Here is a 24,175-nt window from a genome sequence, read left to right on the forward strand (position 1 = left end):
CTTGTGACTAACCTCCAAATTAATTTCCCCCCTTCCAGCTCTGTGCCTGTAAAGCGCTTAAATAAGCCTTGAAAGCTTTAAGAATCCTTGATTCCTCCCCCCACAAAAAAACCCATTACCCCTCCCCTCAGCTATAGAGCTGTTGTCTTGATGTTGATATCCTTTCTGTGATGTTCAAATACTAGGGGATTTTCTTTCTCCGTATCCATCCTTGCTCTCTCGTGCTGGTGTTGAAAGTCCCTGTGATTATGGAAATATTGAGACAGAGGCATATATTCTTCCCCAAGATGGTGGGGAGGCCCTTCCTTAATTACCCAGGAATTGTGCAAAGTGTCTATATTAAAGTTACAGGTAGGTAGCCGTGTTGGTCTGCCATAGTAAAAAAAATAATTAAAAAAAATCCTTCCTGTAGCACCTTAGAGACCAACTAAGTTTGTTCTTGGTATGAGCTTTCGTGTGCATGCACACTTCTTCAGATACACTGAAACAGGAGTCACCAGACCCTTATATATAGTGAGAGAGTGGAGAGGGGTATTACTCAGAAGGGTGGTGGGAATAGGTGATTGGCTGATAGGTGTGGAAAACCTGTTGACGACTGTTAATGACTGCAATTGGTCTTACAGGAAAAAGCAAGGGGTGAGATGGCTAAAAATAGCTTTGTCATGTATAATGAGATAAGAATCCAATGTCTTTGTTCAGACCAGGTCTCTCCATGGTTTTAAGTTGTGCATGCACATGAAAGCTCATACCAAGAACAAAATTAGTTGGTCTCTAAGGTGCTACTGGAAGGATTTTTTTTGTGTGTGTCTATATTAAAGATTATGGATCGCCGAAGAATTGATGCTTTTGAATTATGGTGCTGGAGGAGACTCTTGTGAGTCCCATGGACTGCAAGAAGATCAAACCTATCCATTCTCAAGGAAATCGGCCCTGAGTGCTCACTAGAAGGACAGATCCTGAAGTTGAGGCTCCAGTACTTTGGCCACCTCATGAGAAGAGAAGACTCCCTGGAAAAGACCCTGATGTTGGGAAAGATGGAGGGCACAAGGAGAAGGGGACGACAGAGGATGAGATGGTTGGACAGTATTCTCGAAGCTACTAACATGAGTTTGGCCAAACTGCGGGAGGCAGTGAAGGATAGGCGTGCCTGGCGTGCTCTGGTCCATGGGGTCACGAAGAGTCGGACACGACTGAACGACTGAACAACAACAACAACAATATTAAAGAGGGGGGGGACTGCATCAATAGGTGTTGGATGGAACCAAACTGAGCTCAGCAACAGATGCCGGGAGTCATTCTGCAAAGCATGGGACTGGGCCCAGTCTAGATCCTTCAGAGATAGCCACTGGGTAGTCCAACTATGATCCATTTGCCATTGCTTAGTTTGAGGAAAGTCTGTAGATAAAATGGTACCCCTTAAATACTCCTTTTGATGGCGCCTCCAGTTTGAGCTCACTTTCATTTTCCAGTGTTACTGAAAGCCCAATTATATGCCTGGTGAGTGAAAAAAATACTTTACTGGGCCCAAAGGTCCAGGGAGGTCTAGTCTGAGGGGCGGTGGGGGGGGGGGTGATTAGCTTAACTGAGGATCACACTTGGAGGTGGTTTATGCAAACTATCCCTCTATATCTATAAAGGGCACCCACTTCTCATATGATCTCATGAGGTCCACCTCTGAGGGTCTTCTGGCAGTTCCCTCACTGTGAGAAGTGAAGTTACAGGGAACCAGGCTGAGGGCCTTATCAGCAGTGGTGCCCTCCCTGTGGAAGACCCTCCCTTCAAATGTCAAGGAGATAAAGAACTACACAACTTTTAGAAGACATCTGAAGTCTGCCCTGTATTGGGATGTTTTTAATGTTTGATGTTTTCTTTTCTTTTTTATATTTTGCTGGAAGCCACCCAAAGTGGCTGGGGAAGCCCAGCTAGATGGACGGGGTCTGAATATTATTATTATTATTATTATTATTATTATTATTAACCAATCAGTAGAAGAGTTAGAACAGAACAAGCAACATCCTGAACCGTGGAGGGTGGGGATTGTATTTTGTATTTCCTTTTCACAAGCAGGATGAGCCAAGATGGTGTGGCAGCTGACTGACAAGAAGGCAGGAAGGACAAGCATCATATTAATCAGGGAAATGGAGATCCCATGGACGCTGGCAGCCAGTACTGTGGAGAGGATTGACAGGCCTCAAAACATACGGGAGTTCTTTTAAAAAAAATAATAATACGGGAGTGAGGTTTCTCATCTCCAGAAAGCATATGGACAAACTAACACTAGATCCCCCAGACATCAAGCAGTGACTAAAGGGAACTTCTCACCCTTGAGAAAAAGGAACCTACAAACCTGAAAGAACACCAAATGATCTTCCAGTTTTTCAAAACAGACAAAGCCTTTTGTGAGGGAGAGGGTGTGAAGGGGGGGCCCATGGGACAAGTTTATACAGGTCCAGAGAAGTGATGCCTGGGTACTAGTGTTATAGCTGTCAACTATTCCCTTTTCTTGTGAGGAATCCTATTCGGAATAAGGGAACTTCCCTTAAAAAAGGGGGGAAGTTGACAGCTATGACCAGTGTCCCCCTGGGCCTGTGGAACTAGGGTTGTCAGGACACAACCTGGAGATCTGCTCTGACGCAGTGCAGCCTGTTTATCAGGAAGGAAGACCCACTGAGCTCAACGGCACTTAGACTCAGGTAAGTGTGCACAGAATTGCAGTCTTAAATTTCCTGAAGCAGCAGGAAGCAAGGCAGCTGCATTTTCTCTTATCCGTTCCTCCCACCGCCCTGTTGTGCATGTCCCCTGCCTCCCCTCGCCTGCTGTAATGAACAAGATTTCAGGTGTGCTACACAGCAGGTGGAGGAAGGCAGAAGCAGGGAGGATAAACCATCACTGCCCCATCCCCAGAGGGCAAATGGAAAGGTGGGCTTCAACCTGGTAACTCTGTGGTGGAGCTCATTGCCATGGGGCATGGAGCTGTGAAAAGCAATTTCCTTTGCTTTGTGGCATGTTCCATATTCCCTTTTATCAGTGCTCTTGCATGTCTTTATTTTAAACTGTATTTATTTTCTTTTACAATTTTCTTAAAAGCATTTGTATTCTCACTGTTCTACCAGGGCAATCAAGGGGGCTAATGGTATATATATATATACAAACAGTAACAAACCAACCAACATTACATATTTCCACCTCCCAAAATTTTAACAGGGAGTGGCCTACCATAAAACATAATTTTAAAGCAACATAATAAAGTCAGAATAATATTGAGTGATCCTAAACTCTTGAGGAGGGCAGTAAAGGGGCCATTGGATGCTGTGGATTTCCCTCTCTGCAGGCGGAAAGTGAGATTCACAGATGGAGACCTCCTTGTTGCCATGGACAGTGGACAGCTCCTCCACCACCACCAACACCACCACCAGCACTGCTCTGTCTGTGGTCCTGTATGAGTGGAACACTTTACAATGGGGTGTGTTGGCTGTGATCTTGGATTTGCAGGGTCCAAAGCTTAATATCCCTGATACCCTCCAGGAAAGGGGAGGGAACCACCCGCCCTCAGTGCCCACGGGAAGAAAAAAAAATTAAAAACGGGGGGGGGGGGGGAGAGACCTGGAAAACACACCTCCAAACCTTTCAACTCTACAGTTCAATGATTCTACCCTGGCCAGAGTGAACCAGCAGGACTGTGGATGAAGCAGATGTTCTGCTGTTGACCTCCAGCTCCTCTGTAAAACTGTTCTGTAGTCTAAATGCCACTTTGACCTTTAATGAAGGGTTCAGATGGGCCACTCTAGGAGAGGTCCACAGAATACAGTATGTGCCATGACAGAAAAAGCCCAACTCATATCTAATCCGTTTTTCAACTAAGCAGAACACAAAGTTGAGCTTCTCCTGTGGGCCTCACAATATACTGGAAAGTGCATGACTGAATGACAGGCCATGCACCATGTGGGGACAGCAAAGAGGTTGTGTGAAGCATACAAACATGTAGCAGCAGTTTGTTCTTCCAAACTTGTGGACTACCAAACTGAGATGTCTGCAAAGTGCTTCACAGCCCCGTCCTGCCTTTAGCAGTCTCAAGAGCCCCCTTCATGACATGTGAATATATGGGCATCTAAAAATGGGGCCAGATAGCATATCTGATGCCAGAGGCAGGAGTGTGCCCCCCCCCCGTGTACTCGTATGGTGCCCCCTTTATACGAATAATGGGGCTAAGTAGGCAGCAAAAGGAGGTTTATTGAAGGATTAGGGGGCAACTATACCTTGCCTGTGTGGTGTGTTCAGCTTGCAAGCTCACCCAGGGGTACCACATTTGTATAGGGTTCATTCTGCAAGCTGCTTTTGGAGGAGTGGGGGAGCACCTAGCTTAGTTGAAGGCAAACACATCATATGAATATATGAACTGAATTCTGATGAGGAGCCAGTAACACACCCAGAAAAAGAAGAGCATGGTACCTGCTAGAAACAGAGCCTGCTAGAGATGTGAAGGCCTGGAAAACACCCAGAAAAAATGTGTGTGGGGAGAAGCCAGCCCCTCCCCAATTTTCTACCCCCCCCCAAAATTGTGAAAAACACCAGAATAATCGGGGTGGCTCCTCCCCCAAATTTTCCACCCCCTGGCAGGGGATTAGGACAGGATTGCCTGCTGGCCCATGGGTGAGAGATGAGCCTATGAAACCTGAGCATGAGAGAGGAGAGGGAGGGTTTACAACACTACATTTTGTGGTGACACCCATTGTGAACAGCTCAGATGCTGGCAGAGATTGATGAGTTGCAGCGGATGCACTTGAGTGCAGGACATGAGTGGGGGCACAGGGTCGGGGGCAGGGCTTTTCTCCTTTAACATCTTCATTAACGACCCAGGGAGGAGAGCAAGCAGCAGTAATGAAATCTGCCTGGCATTAAATCAAGGGGTGTGGATGGTCCAGGGCAGGGCAGGTGTCAGGAAGCGCGGTGCTTGGGGAGCTGCAGCAGGAAGATTTATGGCCAGGGAATGGCCAGGGGAAATTTATGTCCGACAAGGGCAGCCCATAGATCCAGGGAGCTTGGCAGGTGAGAGGGAGGGGGCTCAGGCAGAAGAGAGGAGACAAGGGATGTGGAGAAACAAACCTCAGGGTTAGCAGTTGGATAATGTGGTCGGTGGTGGAGGTGAGGGGCCTATATAGCCAGGGGGAAGCCTTTGGTACTACGCATGAAGGAAAAGCAGGCTATGGAGGGAATGGGCTAAAAACTGCCTAACTGTGGGCACCTGGGACTAGAGAGTGTCCCAGGGGAGCAAAGACAAATGTGAGGGACAACAATAGAAATGAGAGCACCTGAGTGTACGAGGACAAGGGCCTGGGAAGCTGAATATAACAGAAAAGTAGGTCAATGAAAGCCTGATATATGTGGAAAGAATGGCCTGGAGGCTCTGAATGTGAGGGGAAAATAAGATCTAGGTCAGGGGTGGGGATCCTCAGGCCCATGGGCCAAATACAGCCCTCTAGGCCTGTCTATTTGGCCCCTGGGACTTATTGCAGGCCACACACCCTCTCCATACCACACCCCTCTCCCCAGGCCACACCCCTCACTAGCCCTGCTCTACATCCTCCTTGAGTGCATTTGCCAGGATAAAATAGATTAGTAAGGGGCGTAGACTGGGGAGACCTGAGGGATAGATAAGAGGCCTGGAGGGTCATATTCAGACCCCAGGACAGAAGTTCCTCATTTGATTTTAAAGGATGATGACGATGAAGGTATGTCCAAAATGCAGAAGGAAACACAAATGGGGAACCACTGTGTTCGGGGTTAGCTGGCATCTCTGTGGCCAAAGTTGCCTGAGAAGAGGTACTGATTGTTAAAGCACTCTGCAAATTGCAGATCTATGAGGGGAATGGGTCTCCTAACAACTCTCAGCAGCCTTAACAAACCACAACTCCCAGGTTTATTTGGGGGAAGTCAAGACTGTTTAAAGTGGTAAGATAATGCTTTAACTGTGTAGTAAAGATGGGGCCAAAGCAAATTGGCAGAAGCATGATCATTCTAAATTTTTGAAACTGTAAGGCTAAGATATGCCCTTCTCTATAGAAGCAGGATAGGCTGCTTTACCCACCCACCACCCAACAGCTGGCCCTAATATTTCTCCCTGGGGACCTTCATTTCTGCCTCTTCAGTTTATCTGTGCTCTTTTTCCAGCTTGCAGCCCAATCTCTCATTTCTCAGTGACCCCTGTGCTGGTCTCTTGCCTCTGTTTCCATCGGAGCTCTAGAATGTCTGGGATTCCCGCCTGCTGTGTGCCAGGGAGACCCCATTAGCAAGGTAATTTCCTGACGAGATCCCTCATTTCCCTGCTCTACGAAGCCGCTGCTGCCAGTGCCACCTCGGCTACACTCTGACCTTGACAGAAATAGCTCAGCTTTTATATCATCCGCCATCATCAAACATTCTCTCAGCCCCGGCGGGGGTTTTCTCTTCTTTTCTCCAGAGCTGCTAACCCCACTCTGCTGGTGATGGTGTCCACTGAAGATGAAAAGGAATGGGAGACATGGGAACCTGCCTTCTGAGTCATTCTTAGATGTGACGAGCAGGGCAATCTTTTCCCACTGTTCTCTGCCACGGCTAGCACCCAGCTTGTCCATGGGAAGCCTCAAGCCTAAATGGGTGAATTCACTGGGTGAACAGAGGAAAGGAAGCTTAGCCTGAGGAAGGGCACTACCTAGAATCACTAGACCCAGGCTGGCACTTCCAAGGCCTTTTTCTGTGATCTCGGGTTAGTCCATGAGGATGCAGAATCAGTGGACTGCTTGTCCTCAGTAGTAGAGTTCCCTGTTTCCTACCTAATCTCAGCTCTACACATATACCAAGTGAAATATGCAAGCCAACAAGACGTGACCAATCCCCAACAACAGCAAATGAATTAATATGGTTAACCTGATCCAACAACACCCCCACTACACAAAAACAAAACACACTGCAATTAACCAAATGAAATCAACCAAGCCCTCTGGTCTCTTGCATCGCCAGCAAAAATAAAGTAACCACTCACATGACACTGGCATAAAAGCTTTGCTCATGTACTATGTAAAATAATAAAATTTCACTATTCCCCCATTTCCTCCCCTCTCTCTTCCCACTTCTCTTACCTCTCAAACCCATATTGCTTGTAACATTTCACCACAAATGCTACAGATCTGTATGTAAGATTCTACGACTTGAAAACAGAGGCTCTGTATGTACTACTATTACCCAAGTAAAATCCTTTAATTTAAAAGAAAAGAAATGGCAGCTCCTAGATCAGGGGTAATCAACATGGTGCCTTCCAGATGTTTTGGGCTACAATTCCCACCATCCCTGAACTTTGGCCATGCTTTGGGGGACTGATGGGAGTTGAAGTCCAAAATATTTGGAGAGTGCCATGTTGGCTATTCTTGTTCTAAATTAAGTACGCTTAATTATATGCTGATAGGGAATGAAACATTAACATATGAAGCTTACATATTTTCTTTTGAGTCAGACCATTGGCCCCTCTAGCAGTGTTACCTGTGCTGAGGGGCAGCGTTTCTCCAGTCTCAGGCTGGTTGAGATGTTTTTTAAACAGCTAGTGGCAAGGACTGACCTATGACCTTCTACGCCAAGGTTGGGGAATCTGTAATCCTCCAGATGTTGTTGGACTGCAACTCCCACCATCCCCAACCCTGACTGTGCTGACTGGGGCTGATGGGAGCAAGAGTTCAACAACATTGAGGTGGCACGGGTGTGTGTCCCCTCACCACTGTTTTCTACTCAAAAGCCATGTGCTATACTACCGAACTATGCCCCCTCTCTCTCAAGCAACGTCTCTTTCATGGTGGATGGATACAAACGTGACACCCTAGTAAATAGGTGGGACTCACCATATCCTTTTTGTACATGTCACAAATGAGAAGACTATGGGGCAGGGAGAGGAGCAGTTGGAGAACAGGCAGTGCCAGAGGATACAGAGCTCACTCAAATGTATGAAAATAATCCCCTTGAGGTCACCCCAAGGGGCACACTACTGAATGGTGTAATTAATCTGTGAGCATTTATGTGCTATCTCCGTGATTAGGCTGTCTTTCCAAAGGCTGCCTGAAAGACTAGTACATGTGGATTCAGTGACAGTTTCGCTCCAAAGCACTTAAGGGTTTTACTGATGCATATGCGTGTACAGTGTAGCAGAGAACTGGAACCTCAAGTGCTACCAATCAGAGCCAAGCACAAAAGACGTACTGATTTAAAGAAAAGGATGCCTGTTATCACATTTTGAGCCCAGGAATTTGTTTTTAATGAGTTCACAGTTTTTTTTCCACACAAAACTCCACTCCTGTGTAGCTTTCCTCTGTTTTGGGAGCCACACTGAGAGGGGAAAGTTGTTTTGTTGTGCTCACCACTTTGAGCCCTGGTAGGGAACCTCCTGCCCATGGGCCTAGTTAGTCCTGTCAGGACTCAGAAGTTGGCTTGTGAGGTCATTTTGGGTGAACCATGACCCCTTTTTCCATACCTGTCCTCATATGAGATAGCTGTTGTGAGGTACCCAGAAGTCTGTGGCTCCTCATAACTTGGATCACCTGCAGCCTTGGCACAGATACTGGCCAGCCTACATGGAAATGAGCTCATGGCAAATTAGCTCAATTGGCAGCCCTGAAAGCTGGAACCCGTTCATGTTTCTTCCAGGATTTTGTTACAGCTGCTGTACCACTTGTCCAGTCCCTGGATGTTCAGGAAAAGTCTTTCCTACCACACTTGCATGCCAGTATTTCTGTGGCCTCGCTGCCAGTTCTCACTGCATGATCTCCTCTCTCTCCAAGTCATCTTCCAACCATCTTCACCACCACCTGGCTACCAAACTCAGCAACAGAACTGCATGGCCTACAATGCTTCACACAGGAGAAAGAGCTTACAGCAGCCAAATAGGCCTCCCTAAAACTGTTGCGTCCTATTCCCAAAGGCAGGTTAACACAGGGAGAATTTTGTGGGAATGTTTTGGGATGCAGGTGAGGATATATTGTTTAAGATATCCTATTCCAACTTGTGTTTACAAGTCCCAGAAATTAGCAGAGTTCTCATTCCCCTTTTTAAAAACACACACACACACACACACACACACACACACAGTGAAAAGCTTGCTCAGGTTTGTTAAAACCTCTGTAATAAATGTCCTAGTATTTTCCCCATTAATCCCTCTCAAAATAAGACACTACAGTCTTCTATAAAAGCATAAAATGTTTACTCATGAGAAATCATCTGTTCACAATTGGATCCCAGACGGCAGACTTAAACTTAGTAAAAGTAACATTTACTCAGGAGACTGTTCCATAAGGGAAAACAGTTCCTTTGTGGTCTCTTGGCTGGAAGCCAAGAGAGCATCTCAGTGGTGCTCCTTCCTTGAGAACGTGGTCCAAAAGAGAGAGGAAGATGGAGTCTCGCCCCTGTGGTTTTGTGTTAACCTGCCCAGGTGAGACCACACCCATCTCCAGTTACACAGAGGAAGTCCATCCCAGCCCAGGAGAAACAGCAAGTTCCGACTGGCTGGCCTAGAGTTCCCCTTCTATGTCCACTCTAGCAATGTTGTGTTTGACTGCTCCTGTGTTTTACATCCCACACATTTGTGGGTCAGTGGTGGACTTTGGGCTCTTGATTTACAGTGGCAGCCTTTGCCACTCGCACTCTATTCTACATCATTGTTGCGGCACCACCTGCGCTGCTGGTGCCCAGTGAAGCTGAACTGGTCGTGCTACCCTAAAACCGCCTCTGACCCAGTTATCCCAGGGCCTCAAAGGTTCTCTAGGCACTAGTAATGTGTGGTTTCCTGTCTACAGGTGCTGCTCAGAGATTGGGGGCTGAAGAGGAAGCGCACGCAGCAACCATGAAAGCAGCCGTGGAAATCAGAAGCCGTGCCTGCTAAGTGAGAGTGCTGAGCCGGAGTCACACAAGTGCCCGTTGCCAAGGGAGACGGCCCAGAGAGATGGGGACACTAGCAGAAGTTTCAACTTCTGTAAGTGGCAAAGTCAGAGCAGGGGCACGGCCTGGACATCAGCTCTCTCAGCAAATTCAGTGTCCAGCAGAGATGGAGCTCCTAGCTGTCAGAGCTTTTTCTGACTGTCCCATATGCATCTCTCTATCTCTCTATGACAGACACACACGTGCACACACACACACACACACACACACACACACACACACACACCATATTCATCAAATGCCCTTTGTTGTAGTCCATGGATCTTCACAGTTTCAGTCCCCCCGCCCAAGTCTCCCCTCTCTCCTCCTTCGCAGCTGTGACTCCCCTCCCCTCCTCCAGCATGCACACCAGCATACATACCGACATCCTCCACCTGTTTGCTCCATGAGGGAAACACAGCGCAGATACCAGCATCCTATTGCTGTTGGCTTGGGATATTAGATCCGTTTGGATTCAGCAATTTCAATTCATTTCAAGCCTGATTTTGCAGCAATTTTCTGACCCAGTGGGATAGGATTTCACTTCTGATACCTCCTTCCCTCCCTCTCACTTGCCTTCCCCCTCCCCTCCCTTTCCCTCCTCGTCCTGAGCCCCTTCCCAGACAACTTGAATTTCATCTTGCCCCTGCATACTGCATGCCTCTTACACTTGTGGCACAACAGCCTCTCATCTACAGGCCCCTGCTGCTTTTAATCAGCTGCCAGACCAAACAGCCTACTTCAGACCTTCAGCTGGAATTGGCTCAGCTCCTGCCTTTGCCTTGGATCTCCAGGCCTCCTGTTCTCTTCTACCACCAGCAGCTGCCTTGTAGGGCCACCCACTTCACCATTTCTCTCAGTCCACCCTGGCCTTTGCCATTTCTTAGGGATGCCACCGTAGCCATGTCTGACTACAGCACACAGGACATGTTCCTCTGCTGCTTGCTCCTGGTTGCAGTTAACTTGTGCCAGTGGTTGCAGCTCCACTGCAGACATATTTGCTCCACTGAGCCATTTGTAACATGGCAGGCTGCTGCTACAGAGAGTGCTTCCCATTGCTTGAACTGGAGCTGACTGCTCTGCACTGGTGAGCCCCTGGCAGGCAGGTCCCCAAACCAGGCAAGAGTGGCTCAACACCAATAGGAAGGGTGTCACTCTTGCACTGGTCACTGGTTCACACTGCTTGGTTCTGAAAGCCCAGGCATGTGCAAGGTTTGGAAGCCAGGCTAGGTTTTCTGTTAAAAGCACTGGATGTGATTAAGGGGCAGAGGGAACAGCCTTGTCATTTGGGGTCTAAAACAAACCTTTCCTAAAACAAGCTTGTATGAGCATAGTCACAATTTGAGATTGTGGCTCCCAAAGCTGTTTCCAAAAAGACCCCATCCCTCCAGTATGCCTCCTGATTCCTGATTTACCCATAACACTGTGTCCATTGCTGGCACCAGAGAACTCAACCAGAAGACAGCCATGCCCTACTATTAAATATTCTCCTCTCCTCTCCTCTCCTCTCCTCTCCTCTCCTCTCCCCCACCCCACCCCACCCCAAACCCCTGCATTGGCAAAGATCTGAACTAGGAGCCTTTACCTTGCCTATCATCCTGCCACAAGGACAGAAGACATCCCATTGAGATTCATGAACCAGAAATCCCTGCAGTGCGGGAAACTCTTTGTGCATGAAGTGTGGAAGAAAAGTGATTGAGACAGCATGGAAAGGTTGGGAGTAATGAGAGGGTGGAATGGGACTAATTCTGCTGAAGCAATGACTGAGAGCATAATATTGTAGTGGTTGAGAGGATAATATGTGAGTTGGAGGGTCCCTGGTTCAGATTTCACCTGAGTGGGTGAACTTGGGAAAATCACTCAAGTTTCAACCCTAACTTGCCACCATTTGCAATATGGGGAGAAAAAAGAGTTGAATTAGATGAGTGTTATCTGTTTTTGGAGAAGAGGAGTTATTAAAAAAACAACCGTGGGATAACACAATCAGTATAGGCACCATGGTACATGGGGTTTAACCTTCCTACCTCGCATATGAGCTCCACCACAATAAATCACACATTATTTGGTAATCTCACACCCCTAGCAAATAGTAAGGGGGGTTAGAAGTCTTTCACCTACCTGAGAGTAAGCATGTTTACGATCTGCCTGCTTGTTTAGCTGGATGCTAGGTGTGGGCAAAAGGTAGATCAGGATCTAATGGAAGGTCTCCGAGAGATTGGCAAGGGTATCTGAATCCCAATTGTTTAAAATTGGCAGCAGCAAAATGACCCCCCCCCCCCGGTTAAATTGTACTGCTGAAATTTTGTATGCTGGTGAAGGGGTTCCAGGAATGGCTTTCTGTATGGAAGAATTGTAAAGTCAGTTCAGTTCTTCACTGCAAATTCCTGGGCTCAGAACTCTTTTAATTCTTTGAGTATATCTTTTGCACCTGGTTCTGGTTAACAGATCTTGGAGTTATAGTTAAAAGAAAAAAATAGATTTCCTATGCCTGATGTTCCAATGCTGGTGGCATTGTGTTATAGAGAACAGCAACTCTGAGAGGACAGCTGGAAAATGGGGTATTAGGGAGTGAAGGGACTGGTGGTGTTCAGTCCATTTGGATGGCCAAAAGTCAAGGGTGGTTTTTTTTTAAAGAACTGATGGTGTACAAAATAAAAGGTTAAATGAGGACCTGTGGTGTTGATCAAAGCCTCTCCCTGCTCCCTTTCGGAGCCTCCTCACCTGTTTGAGGGGGGAGGATTTTCCATCCTAATGCACACCAGATTGTCAAAGAGAGTATTCAGGTATCTGTATCAGTGGTAGTTTCAGCTGGCCTTCTTTCCTCTCTCTGTAGCCATTCACTCCCCACCTTTCCCCCCCCCCCCATTAAAAACCCTGCAGTCCAATGACATAAAGGACTCTTGTTCCATGGCATTTCAGTTCAACTTCTGCTGGGCAGAGAGGCTGTGGCTGGATAGGATGGCAGACCCTGCCTAATTTTCTGAACTATGTTACTATGGAGCCCAAGTGACACTCTTTTTACATAAATTTTGCATGAAATTTCTTTTAGGGCTTGTTAACACTTTTACTGGCTTTTGCACTTTTACTGAGCAACAGGACCACTGCCTAGCCTTGGATGAAAGCCTGGGGCAATTGTCTCTTAATCCCAAGAAATTCGTAGCCCAATGATATAACGCTAATTAATCCTCCCTAGCCACCCTGCTGAGCTGCACACAATTAATTTAATTTGATTCAAAGATATATTCTTGGCAAAAGAGCACTTAAGAAGCATGGCTGAAGCTGAGTAGAGATTCAACTTGTTTTGAATGCTGGTCCTGAGCAACAACAAAAAAGTGCCCCCAAGAATGGGCAGGGTGCCTTCCATAGTAAATTTCTGGAACTTTTTTTTCAGAACAAGTGTGGTAATGTCATCAAATGAGTGAGGTGATAACAACTATTTCAAGTTTGTGACAAATCAGCATAAAGGATTCGTCCACACTTTGCTTGTCCCGTGCCTAAAAATCATGGGTCCAAGAGGTTTGCCACTTGTTCCATGCTTTCAAGACATGGGTCTGAGCAGTTTTCTGTTTGCTCCGCTTCTTTGCCACTGAATCGGAGCAAATGTCAATCCCCAGAAAACCTGATTGACATTTGCTTTGACTCAGCAGTAAAGAGCAGGTTTCCTTGGGAGAAAGTGGCGGGACAAGCAGAAACGTGGATGAACCCTCAGAGGGTGAAGCAGAGTTGGAGACTTCTTTCCTCTCCTTTGGTGGAGTTCTTACTTCAAGCTAGCAGTTTAAATGGCAACAGTTCTTTCCAAGATCGTTTGCATTTCCATTTAAAAGTTCAAGATTGCCTTTCAGCTCGATGATGGTCTTTTGATACAGCTCAATGTATTTAACAGGTTTAACCTATGCAAATAAAAAGCAAAGTACATCTTACTTCTTGGAAACTATGCATAACCGTCATGCTCATCCTAAGGAATTGAACATTATGCTATGTACTGCTGTTCTCTGGTGTACGTGTGAACTGATCAATATACCTGCCCACATCTCTCTTTGGGGGCTGTTGTGATGAGCTCCTGCACTTGAAACATTTAGCATTACACCATGGAACTCTTCCCTTCATAATAAAGACAGTAGAGCTGAGACAGCAGTGGTGCACCTGGCAATGGGAGGCAGGGCTTCCCTGGTCAGAAAGCATGGCTTCGTGGCTTCTTGGAGCACCAGCATGTCTTCTTCAAAGAACTAAACCTTGTTTCTTATGTGCTTGCCAGGGTAGGGGGATAAGGAAGAAATCAAGATTCTGCAGCTGGGGTCTGAGTCTCTTTGGTCCATTCTTCATCACTGTTTACACAGCATGGTGCCAGCTCTCTTTCTTCTCCTGAGACCAGTTTTCTTTGCTTGAGGAATTCACATGCAGCAGCTCCCTTCTACATCTCTTGGCTTATCAGTGGTGAAAAGGGAGCTCTTCTGTTAGCCCTCCTCTTTGTTTTCCAGGAGAAAGCATAGCACATTTGATGGCAGTGTGCTAAAGAGAAGCTACTGACCCACAAAGCATGTTGTTAATGGCTAAAATGTGGATGAGCTTGACATAGAGGCAGCAAATCTGGGAACATGTGAGGTCCCTACAGACTGGAGGCGGGCAAATGTTGTCCCCATCTTCAAAAAGGGAGGAAAGGAAGACCCAGATAACTACCGACCAGTAAGCTTGACATCGATACAAGGGAAGGTCCTAGAACAAACAATTCAACAGGCGGTCTATGAGCATTTAGAAAAGGATGCATTTAGAAAAGCATGGGTTTCTCAAAAATAAGTCATGCCAGACCAATCTGATTTCTTTTTTTGATGAAATTACAAACTTGGTGGATCAGGGAAATGCTGTGGACATAGTGTATATTGATTTCAGAAAGGCTTTTGACAAAGTCCCCCATGATATTCCCGTGAGGAAGCTGGTAAAATGTGGGTTGAACGAGGTACCGGTAATTGTTAGGTGGATTTGTACCTGGTTGACTTACCAAACCCAAAGAGTTCTCATTAATGATTCCTCGCCATCCTGGAAAAAAGTGACAAGTGGGGTGCCGCAAGGTTCTGTCCTGGGCCTGTTGTTGTTTAACGTCTTTATAACTGACTTGAATGAAGCAATTGAGGAGATGCTAATCAAATTTACAGATGACACCAAACTGGGAGGGGTAGCTAATGCCACAGAAGACAGAATCAGAATTCGAAATGACCTTAACTGATTGGAGAACTGGGTGCAAGCTAACAAAATGAATTTCAACAGGGACAAATGTAATGTACTGCACTTAGGCAGGAAGAATCAGATGCACAAATATAGGATGGGGGACATCTGGCTTACTAGCAGTACATGTGAAAAGGATTTAGGGGTCTTGGTGGACCACAAGCTTAACATGAGACAACAGTGTGATTCAGCAGCAAAAAAAGCTAATGCTATTCTAGGCTGCATCAACAGATCCAGGGAAGTAATAGCACCACTCTATTCTGCTTTAGTCAGACCACACTTGGAAAACTGTGTCCAATTCTGGGCATCACAGTTTAAGAAGGATGTTGACAAGCTGGAATATGTGCAAAGGAGGGAAACTAATATGATAAAGGGTCTGGAACCTAAGCCTTATGAGGAGTGCTTGAAGGAGCTGGGTATGTTTAGCCTGAAAAAGAGGAGACATTCAGAAAAACCTTCTGACAGTAACAGCTGTTCAGCAGTGGAAAAGACTCCCACGAGAGGTGATGGACTCTCCTTCCTTGGAGGTTTTTAAGCAGAAGTTGGATGGCCAACACTTGGCACCAGCCTTGCACCTTCATATCTAAGGTCAGGATTTCAGAAATGTAGCAAAGTCTCACTTTCCTCTTTGAAGAGATGGTGCTCCTCATTGGCATCTGGTTGGCCCCTGAGAGAACAGGATGCTGGACTAGATGAGCAACTGGCTGATCCAGCAGGGCTTTCTTTATGTTGCTCCCACCTGACTACTGGCAACTGGGCCCCAAGCCTTATGGGGAAATGTGTAGTGATCAGGGAGATAATCTTGGGTAGGTGTTTTTTTTACCCATTTGTTTACAATAGGGATATGCTCTTAAGACTTCTGGCCCATTTTAGAAAGCAGAGAGGCAGGCAACATCTTCCTAACACAATTTTGATAGGCAGGATGACAGTCAATTGCTATAGAGCTGTACCCTAATATTCATACAATTCCCCTACTTCTTCCCCCCTACCCCACTCCACAGGGACAGTAGGGGCAAATTCAGACAGAGAAGCATCTTGGAGAAAGAAAGTGTGCAAAAGCACAAAGGCAGCCACCAACACTTTCCTCACCAAGATCAGGAACAGCAACTGAGCCTGGCACGTTGCAGGAGCTTCTGCTCCCAGTAAGAAAAGAACAATGCCCTCCTTAGCTGAGGAGAATGATTTCTGCACAGAGGGGGACAGGAATTTATTGGGACTCTCAACAAAGCCTTTGACAAAGGTCTCTGCTCGGCAGAGTCTGCGAAGAGAATGGAGCCATCTAGAGATGAGAAGCAGAGGCTTGTCATGGATTACAAACTGGCACTGAGGCAGAAAAGTGAGGAGGGATAAACACAGGGATAAATGGTCCATTTTCAGCCTGGCAGAAGGGTGCCAGCAGAGCCCACTCTAGGCCAGGTTTGCTCCAGTATCTAAAAAGGCAGCAGTGGGAGCGGGGAGCAGAGACAGAAGAGCAGCAGAAGGGGGGGGGGGGGCTGTGTATATTTGAGGTAAAATGATCCATAAGAGAGATGGGAAAAGTCACAGGAGAAGATTCAGACGGAATAGCTAGTGGTATGCTCAAAAAATGCTCAAAAAAGTGTGGCTCCAAAGAGGATTGGTTGCTGGCTCTCTGGTAGCACGATAGGGTAACCTGGTCCTGCCTGGCAAGGAGCAGCAGTAGATGAAGAATCAAACTGGGAAGCCAATTAAAGTGCAAGGAACAAGCAGCAGTGATCAGGATAGCCCACAGTGGCTGGAAAAGAACTTGACAGGAAGTGCCTTAAAGACCACCAGATAAGGGTTTTGATCATGGTCATCTCTGAACAGCTACCTGGAGAATGGAGTGTGGACCATCTACTCAAGAGAAAAGATGCTCCCTTTACCTGAACAGAACTGACCTCAAGACAAGGTGCTCATGATCCAGTGGGTGGAACATCCTTCAAGCAATTAGTAACCTTGTGAATTGTTTTTTAAAGGAGTAAATAGCAGGTGTGTCCCCTTGATCCAAATCAGAATACGGGGGTGGGGGGTGGGGGTGGGGAATAACCATTTGCTCTGCTCTGCAGTCCCAATCCAAATCCTGCTACTTACTCTAAAAGAGCCATTCACAAAAGTGCTAATTGCATGAATGGTATCACATCTAGACCATGGGTAGGCAAACTAAGGCCCGGGGGCCAGATCCGGGAATCAGTGTGTTTTTACATGAGTAGAATGTGTCCCTTATTTAAAATGCATCTCTGGGTTATTTGTGGGGCATAGGAATTCGTTCATCCCCTCCCCCCCAAAAAAATATAGTTCGGCCCCCCACAAGGTCTGAGGGACAGTGGACCGGTCCCCTGCTGAAAAGGTTTGCTGACCCCTGATCTAGACTCTAGAGGGACAGCAATGAACTGACAGCATTAATGGCTTGCGGGGGGACGGGACGCTAGCCTGCCTTTCAGCTTTGCATACAAATATTACATACTATAACTCATGTTTTTTATGGCCTCAGGGCCCCATTGCCATGTAGAAATGTATCTACTAGCACTTTATTTATTTTCTATAAACCACTTATAAGCTGCTTAGTATTTTTTTAAAAAAATCTTGCGGTAGTGTACAACATAAAGCCAACAGAAAATATCGTTAAAACAAAGATACAACACAAATCCAGTAAAGCAGTAGTCATTGTGTATACAAACAAATAGAAATGGGAATCCTGAGAATTCAAACAAATAAAAAGAGGGTCCCATCCCATGGGTCAGGGGAAGCCTGGGCAAAAAGATATGTCTTTACAATACAAACCCCTCATGCAGGAAGTGGCTCCTCCTTGTCCATGAAAGCTTTGGCCAAAACTACCCTTCTTTCTGATCTAGGAGGACTGGAGGGGGTGGGCTGGTATGACATATGAGTGAAGAAAAAAGAAGCTTCTTTTCCCCCTTGGAGTGGGGTTGCACAAGATGCTACTGTTTGGCGTCTCCAGAGATGCACACCAGCTTCTCCTAGGCTGCTCTGTTCAAAAGGTCACAATTATATTGGTGGTGGTGCTGCTGCTGCTGCTGCAGCCCTGAATTGGATGGTTGAGGGGGGGGGGGGAAGGACCGATTTCCTCTAGCTAAGGCATATAACGGGACTGGGGGGGGGGGCGTGCGGAAAGGACCAGCCTACAGGGTTCTAGTCTCTTCCCTGGACAGCTAAGAACAGGAGTCCCCACTCACCCACCCCCTGCACGTCCCCGCTCCGGGGCTAAGATCGGCCCTCAAAGGGTTAACAAGCAATTTCTTCTCTTGACAGCTCTGAAAATGTTCGCTATCAAGCGGGAGAATGAGAGGGGAGAGCGCTGCGGAGATAAAACGCCAGCCGCGCTGGCACCGCCTGCTTAATCCCAGCATTTAATCTGCTGGGGCAGAGCTGGCTGCCTTATCGCACCGTCCTTCTGCTGCCTCCATCTCATTACCGCTCCCAGGACCGCGCCGGCCGCGCGCGCGAGCAAGTGTATAAAACTAAACTCGGCTAAGACCTGCCTGGGGCAGCGGACGCCTGCCAGGCCAAAGCAGCGCCCTCGGCACGCTTATCGCTGGCACAGGCGCTTCGTGCTGGGGAGGGACACACACACGCACAAATATTGCATGCCTCTATTTAGCAAAGAAACACACACACTCTATGCCTACATCTAAGCCAGAGACGCCCGAGTTTCTCCCGTTTGCTTTGGAAGGGAAAAGCACAAGCACTCCTTATGCTTGTGGTGCAGAAAACACATGGGTGCTCCTATCCACCCAACTCAAGAGGGCAGTGTGGGTTGTGTGAATGGGGTTGGGCTGACTTATCTCGCAAGAAACATTTACAAGCCTATTTTCACAACTGTAAGGAGTAGTACCTTGCCTAAAATAAAAATAAAAATCATGAGTCCCAGTTCTGCATTTCTAAGCAGTGATTACAGCATTACATAGCACCACCTCATCACACAGTCAAGGTACTGTATGTTATATATACTCTGAGGCTGTCTTTGTGCCTGTCCCAACAAATGCATGAGCTAGGTTTTGTGACATAAACGACTTGACTTCTGTACTCTCTGCCTCATGTTACACCAAACATGATCATCTGCATACAGTACACTGGGAATTTGGGACTCCTTTCCTCTCAGCTGCCCCCCCATAGTAGTTTATAGACCCCCGAGTTTGCCCAACCTCTCTCTGCCATCACACAAAAAGGAAAGCTAGTCCATTGCTTTACCCTTTGTTAAGAGATTCAGGCATTGAAAGATACAAGTCAGTAACCTGCAACAGCCTTACTTCTTATGCATTTGGAACCAGGGCTCTCTGGGGGCTTGCTGCAGAGCGGGGACTTGCCTTTGTCTTTTTTGTGTCTTTGTAGCTTTCCTTAAACTAATTTTTCCACTGTCCCATCCCCCTGCTAATAGCTCAGCTGCATCGCAGATTTAAGGAAGAGGGAAGACCTAGACAAAAGGCCTCATCTCCTATCGCACTTCTGGGCGCTGGTAGAGAATCCATCTCCTACCCAGCAGTGGTGTTATCTGCAAAATCCTTCACGGTGACATTGTGCAGATGCAAGACTTGTGTTCCAGGGTGTGCGGAGCAGGGCCTATCTCTCCGGGAGAGGATGTGCTTCTGCTGATAAGATTTATTGTCACACCAGCTCCCAGATGATGGTGCCAGAATTTCCATGCCTGGTTAACAGCGCAAGGCAGCTCTCAGAGTCAGCTCGGCAGGAAACATAGGGAAAAGTGGTTTTCCGCGGGGAACCCAGGGGCACGTCATCGGCCCTGGTGGCTTGGAAATTAAAGCCAGCCGGGCAGCCATACAGAAGAATCTCAATAATGGTTTGGGAAGTGAAAGAAAATCCTGCACTGCAAGAGGTCGACCTGGCAGGGCTGTTTCACATACTACGGTTTCAACAAGCATGTGTAGTGGTAGTGCAGAAGGTGAATAAATTTGGTTTTTTAAATAATCTGTATATGTACCAGGGGACTGGCCACTGGTCAGGGTCCCCCTGGTGTGCATACATGACTTTTGAAAAATATCAAGCATCTCAGAAAGAAAGGCAAGAGGTGTCTTGGGATATGGGTGTTATAGTTTAGCAGTAAAGCATATGCTGCTCATGACAAAAAACCACTTGCACCCCCTATTCCTTCCTCCAGTTCAAGAGAACTGGAAATTTCCCATGTAGTTCAGAGGGCATCACTGTTCTTGCCCCATCTATCTTCCTCTGCAAGTACCAAGGGCAGCAGGGGTGGGCAGGGGAATGGTTCACCATCATTTTCTACTACCAGAATCAGAAGGGAGTGAGCTTCACACTGCAACTAGCCTGAAATTATGGGAGATGGGGCAATAAAAATCCCTAGCAAGTGATCATGAGTTTATAACTCCTGCTTTTGTGTCTAAAATCCAGAATCCTTTCCCTCCAAGGTGTTGTCACCTCATCCCAAGATGGGAGAAATTTGGAATATATATGAAAAACCAGTGCCCGAATATAAAAACTTGGATCCATTTCTAACATTCTGTATTGGTAAAAAAGGGAAGGAAAGACAAAAAGTCGATAAATTCACATGAATTTTGGTTAAATGATTGGATAATGCAGTAACGAGTAAATTAAGCAACCCGGGAGGAGGGCAGGCGGAAGCCTAAGTCAAGTTTACAACTAGGTATTATGATTTATGATTAACTTGGATCGGTTATGATTTATTTATTTAAGTAATGAATTTTGATATTTTATTAATAGATAGCATGATTGAATGAATGAATATGTATGATTTGTTTTGTTCAAATTTCTTTTTGATGTATTATGGTTATGTGTGTGTGTGTGATGTTTGTTTTGTTGTGTATTGTTTTTAATGTATGAATGTTACAATTCTCAATAAAGATTTATTTTTTAAAAATAAAATAAAAATAAAAAAATAAAAAATAAAATCCAGAATCCTTTCCCTCCAAGGTGTTGTCACCTCACCATGGTCAAGGGTAAAAAGCAAGGATAGGGAACCTCCATGGCACTCCAGATATTGTTAGACTCCAACTCCCATCAGCCCCAGCCAGCATACCCAGTGGCCAGGAATGGTGGGGATTGTAGTCCCAAAAAATCATCTGGAGTGTTGATTGTTTCCCCACACCTGCCATAAAGTGTGCATACAGGGAGCTCAGTAGATATGGACATGCTGCCAACTAGGAAACACAACTAGGGAAGTACCAGCAGGATTAGGACAGACAAGGCAGCCCTATGAGTGCTCCCTGTCTGGACAAGTTGGTCCCCTTCTGCACCTATCAAGGGATGTGCCTGCCTGAATTGTAGCTGCAGAATTGGCACACATGCAATGGGGTGAATGAATTGGCAAGAGCACAGGGTGAAGGATCAGCAGGACACTCTGAGTGGGGCCCTCGCTTGCACAGTTCATAATCTCCATTCCTCTTCACTGTTAAACACTGTTTCAATATAGGTAACCCACTCACCAAGTGGTATGAGGTTTTATACTATGGTTTACTTTGGTCTTCTGAATTAAGGAAATGTTGTTGTTGTTGCTGTTGTTATTTCCTCATGCCACACACTGTAATGCCATGGTAAACAGTGGGGGCCTTATCAAGCGCTGAGGCTTTCCCACATTTACCATGGCCAGGTAAAGCCCTGGCGTGAGCCTTTAATTATCCTTTTGATGCCCCCATTTCTCAACTACAGTGCTCTTCTGTTTTTAATTTGCTTGCAACCATAGTGTCTCAAGCAGGGGCGGAGGAAGGGGTGGGGGCGGGTCACCCCGGGTGTCACCACTGAGGGGGTGACAAAATGACGGGCGGCACTCACTGAGGGGCCTACAGTGCACCCAAGCCACGCGTGTCTCGTGACGCTGTGGCTTGGGCGCCCGCAGGCTCCGCGCTGCCCCAAACAGTCTCCCTGCCACCTCCCCCTCAGCTGTAGGGTTGCTGAGCGGGAGGAGGCAGGCAGACTCCTCAGAAGCCCCGCGGAGCGTCCTGCCCTGGCTCGCACTGAGGGGCACAGGGCACGCATGCCACCCCATGCACCCGATCGGCTTGCTCCACCGCTTGTCTTAAGGACTGCTACTTTGCTGTGTGCCACAATTATCATTTCTACTGAAGGGACCCCCTCAGATCTGCTAAGGAAGCGATTAAGAAGAAGCATGAGGAACACCAGACAAAAATGATGGCCACAGAAATCTACTATGGATGGCAGAATGGGCTCAGGACCAGCTCCTCACTTGCGTATCACCAGCTACTCCTCCCAATCTTACAGCTCACATCAGTAGGGATGGTTACATCACTCCATTTCCAGTTCTATGCCACTTTTGCACAGGATCATTCATAAGCCTGTTCTGCCCCATTTCTGCATTAATCTGCAAACTTTCTTAAATACAAAATCCGCACCAACCCCTCATAATTAAATATACATTAAAAAAACTTTATTTGAATGCTTTTTCTCATAAGATACAGAATTATAAATGTGTTTTCTCTCAAAGTATGCATTTTCAAATGTATTTCACCCTAAAATCTTTATTATTTATTAACATTTATTAAATGGTTATCCCACCCTTCACTCTCCCAATGGGTGGCAAACACTTCAGGGATTAAACAATGCAATTAAAAATAAAATAAATGTATTTAGAAAAATTAAAAACAAGTAGGCTTTTTGACCTGAGAACTACACCACAAAATTCAAAGAAGAGCGAACTCTGCAGGATAACGATGTGTTCAGGTCTCCATGATAGCCCAGGAGAAGGCGGATCAGGTCAGCTCACACCAGAATTCAGAGAGAACAAATCCCTCGAGCATCTCTACCCACCCAGTTCACTCACGCCCTCATACCACTCTCCCATACACAGCTCTCCATAAATTAAATATGTCTCTATTATTTTTTTATTTTTGTTTCTAGATAGTTGGGTCCCTGCCTCTCATTGTATCCCTCATTTCAGGTGTTTTGTCTCCAATCACAGCTCATTTGTGCAGCACAAACAAAATCACCCTGTTGCATTCCAAAATAATTAACATGAAATTAACTATCCACACCTCCTGACTCCATGCAAATCATTACTGTGGATTAACCCACCCACCTACCCCCGTTTGCGCAGACACACAATACAGAAAGGGGTGAGGGGTCCCTCCATGGCTAGTGATCACAGGGGTGGGCGAGTTAAATGGCAGGGCAAGCATGTCTCTGTGGGAGAAGGATACCCAGAGAAGGGATAGCCAGGGTGTTGGCAATGGTGGGACTGAGGAGCACATTAACATTGGGTGTGGGGTGGAGAGATGCGAAAGAAAACAAGGCTCTCCTGCATCTTTAATACTTGTGTATAGAACAGGGAATTTTGGCAGGTGTTGCTTGCCATGCTGAAATCCTCTCTTCCACGCAGCTGCTAAAGGTGCAGGAGAACCTAGCCCATTATACAAGAATCTTTCCCCACTCTTTCCTCTCTCTGATCTTTGGGGAGTCATGATAGATGGTATGTATGTGTATGTGTGGTTGTAAATGTGGGGTGGCATTCAATTTTGTTGTACTATGTACAATGACAATAAAGTATCTATCTATCTATCTATCTATCTATCTATCTATCTATCTATCTATCTATCTCAGACACGACATCTCTCTTCCTCTCTCCCTGTGGTTCGATTTCGGGGGTTTGTAGTTTCTGCCAAGGAGAATTTGACACCAACACATTAGAGAGGAGAGAAAAACAAACAGGGCGAGACCTTCCCACTCCTTTGCCTCTCATCCTTCCCCCTGCAGCCGAGGTGGTGGGAGGGAGGGAGGAAGGGAGGGCACAGCCTGGCAGCCTCATCAGAAGCTGCAAGTGAAGTAGGGTGAGCTACAAGCCCAGCTCGTTAATAATGGAACCCTTTTAAGGGAGATTATGCCAACTTCACGGCTTTGATCTTTGATTGCCAATTTGCATCTTTAAAGAGTTGGGACCGCTCCAGCCCTGGGCCTGGCCCTTTGTGGTTCTCTCTTGGCTGATGGGTTTGTTCTTGATGCCTAAGCAGGCAGCTAACGGCTGATTAAAACCCTTTCGGTGGTGCTTAAATCAATGAAACAG

General features: G+C 46.5%; 1 protein-coding gene across 1 annotated transcript in view; it reads right to left on the reverse strand.

Annotated features, from left to right (window-relative positions):
• ASIC4 (acid sensing ion channel subunit family member 4) overlaps positions 1–24,175 on the reverse strand; it is an 89,803-nt gene that overhangs the window by 35,648 nt on the left and 29,980 nt on the right. The window lies entirely within an intron of this gene.

This window comes from Lacerta agilis, chromosome 1 (genome assembly GCF_009819535.1).
Source record: "Lacerta agilis isolate rLacAgi1 chromosome 1, rLacAgi1.pri, whole genome shotgun sequence".
NCBI lineage: Eukaryota > Metazoa > Chordata > Lepidosauria > Squamata > Lacertidae > Lacerta > Lacerta agilis.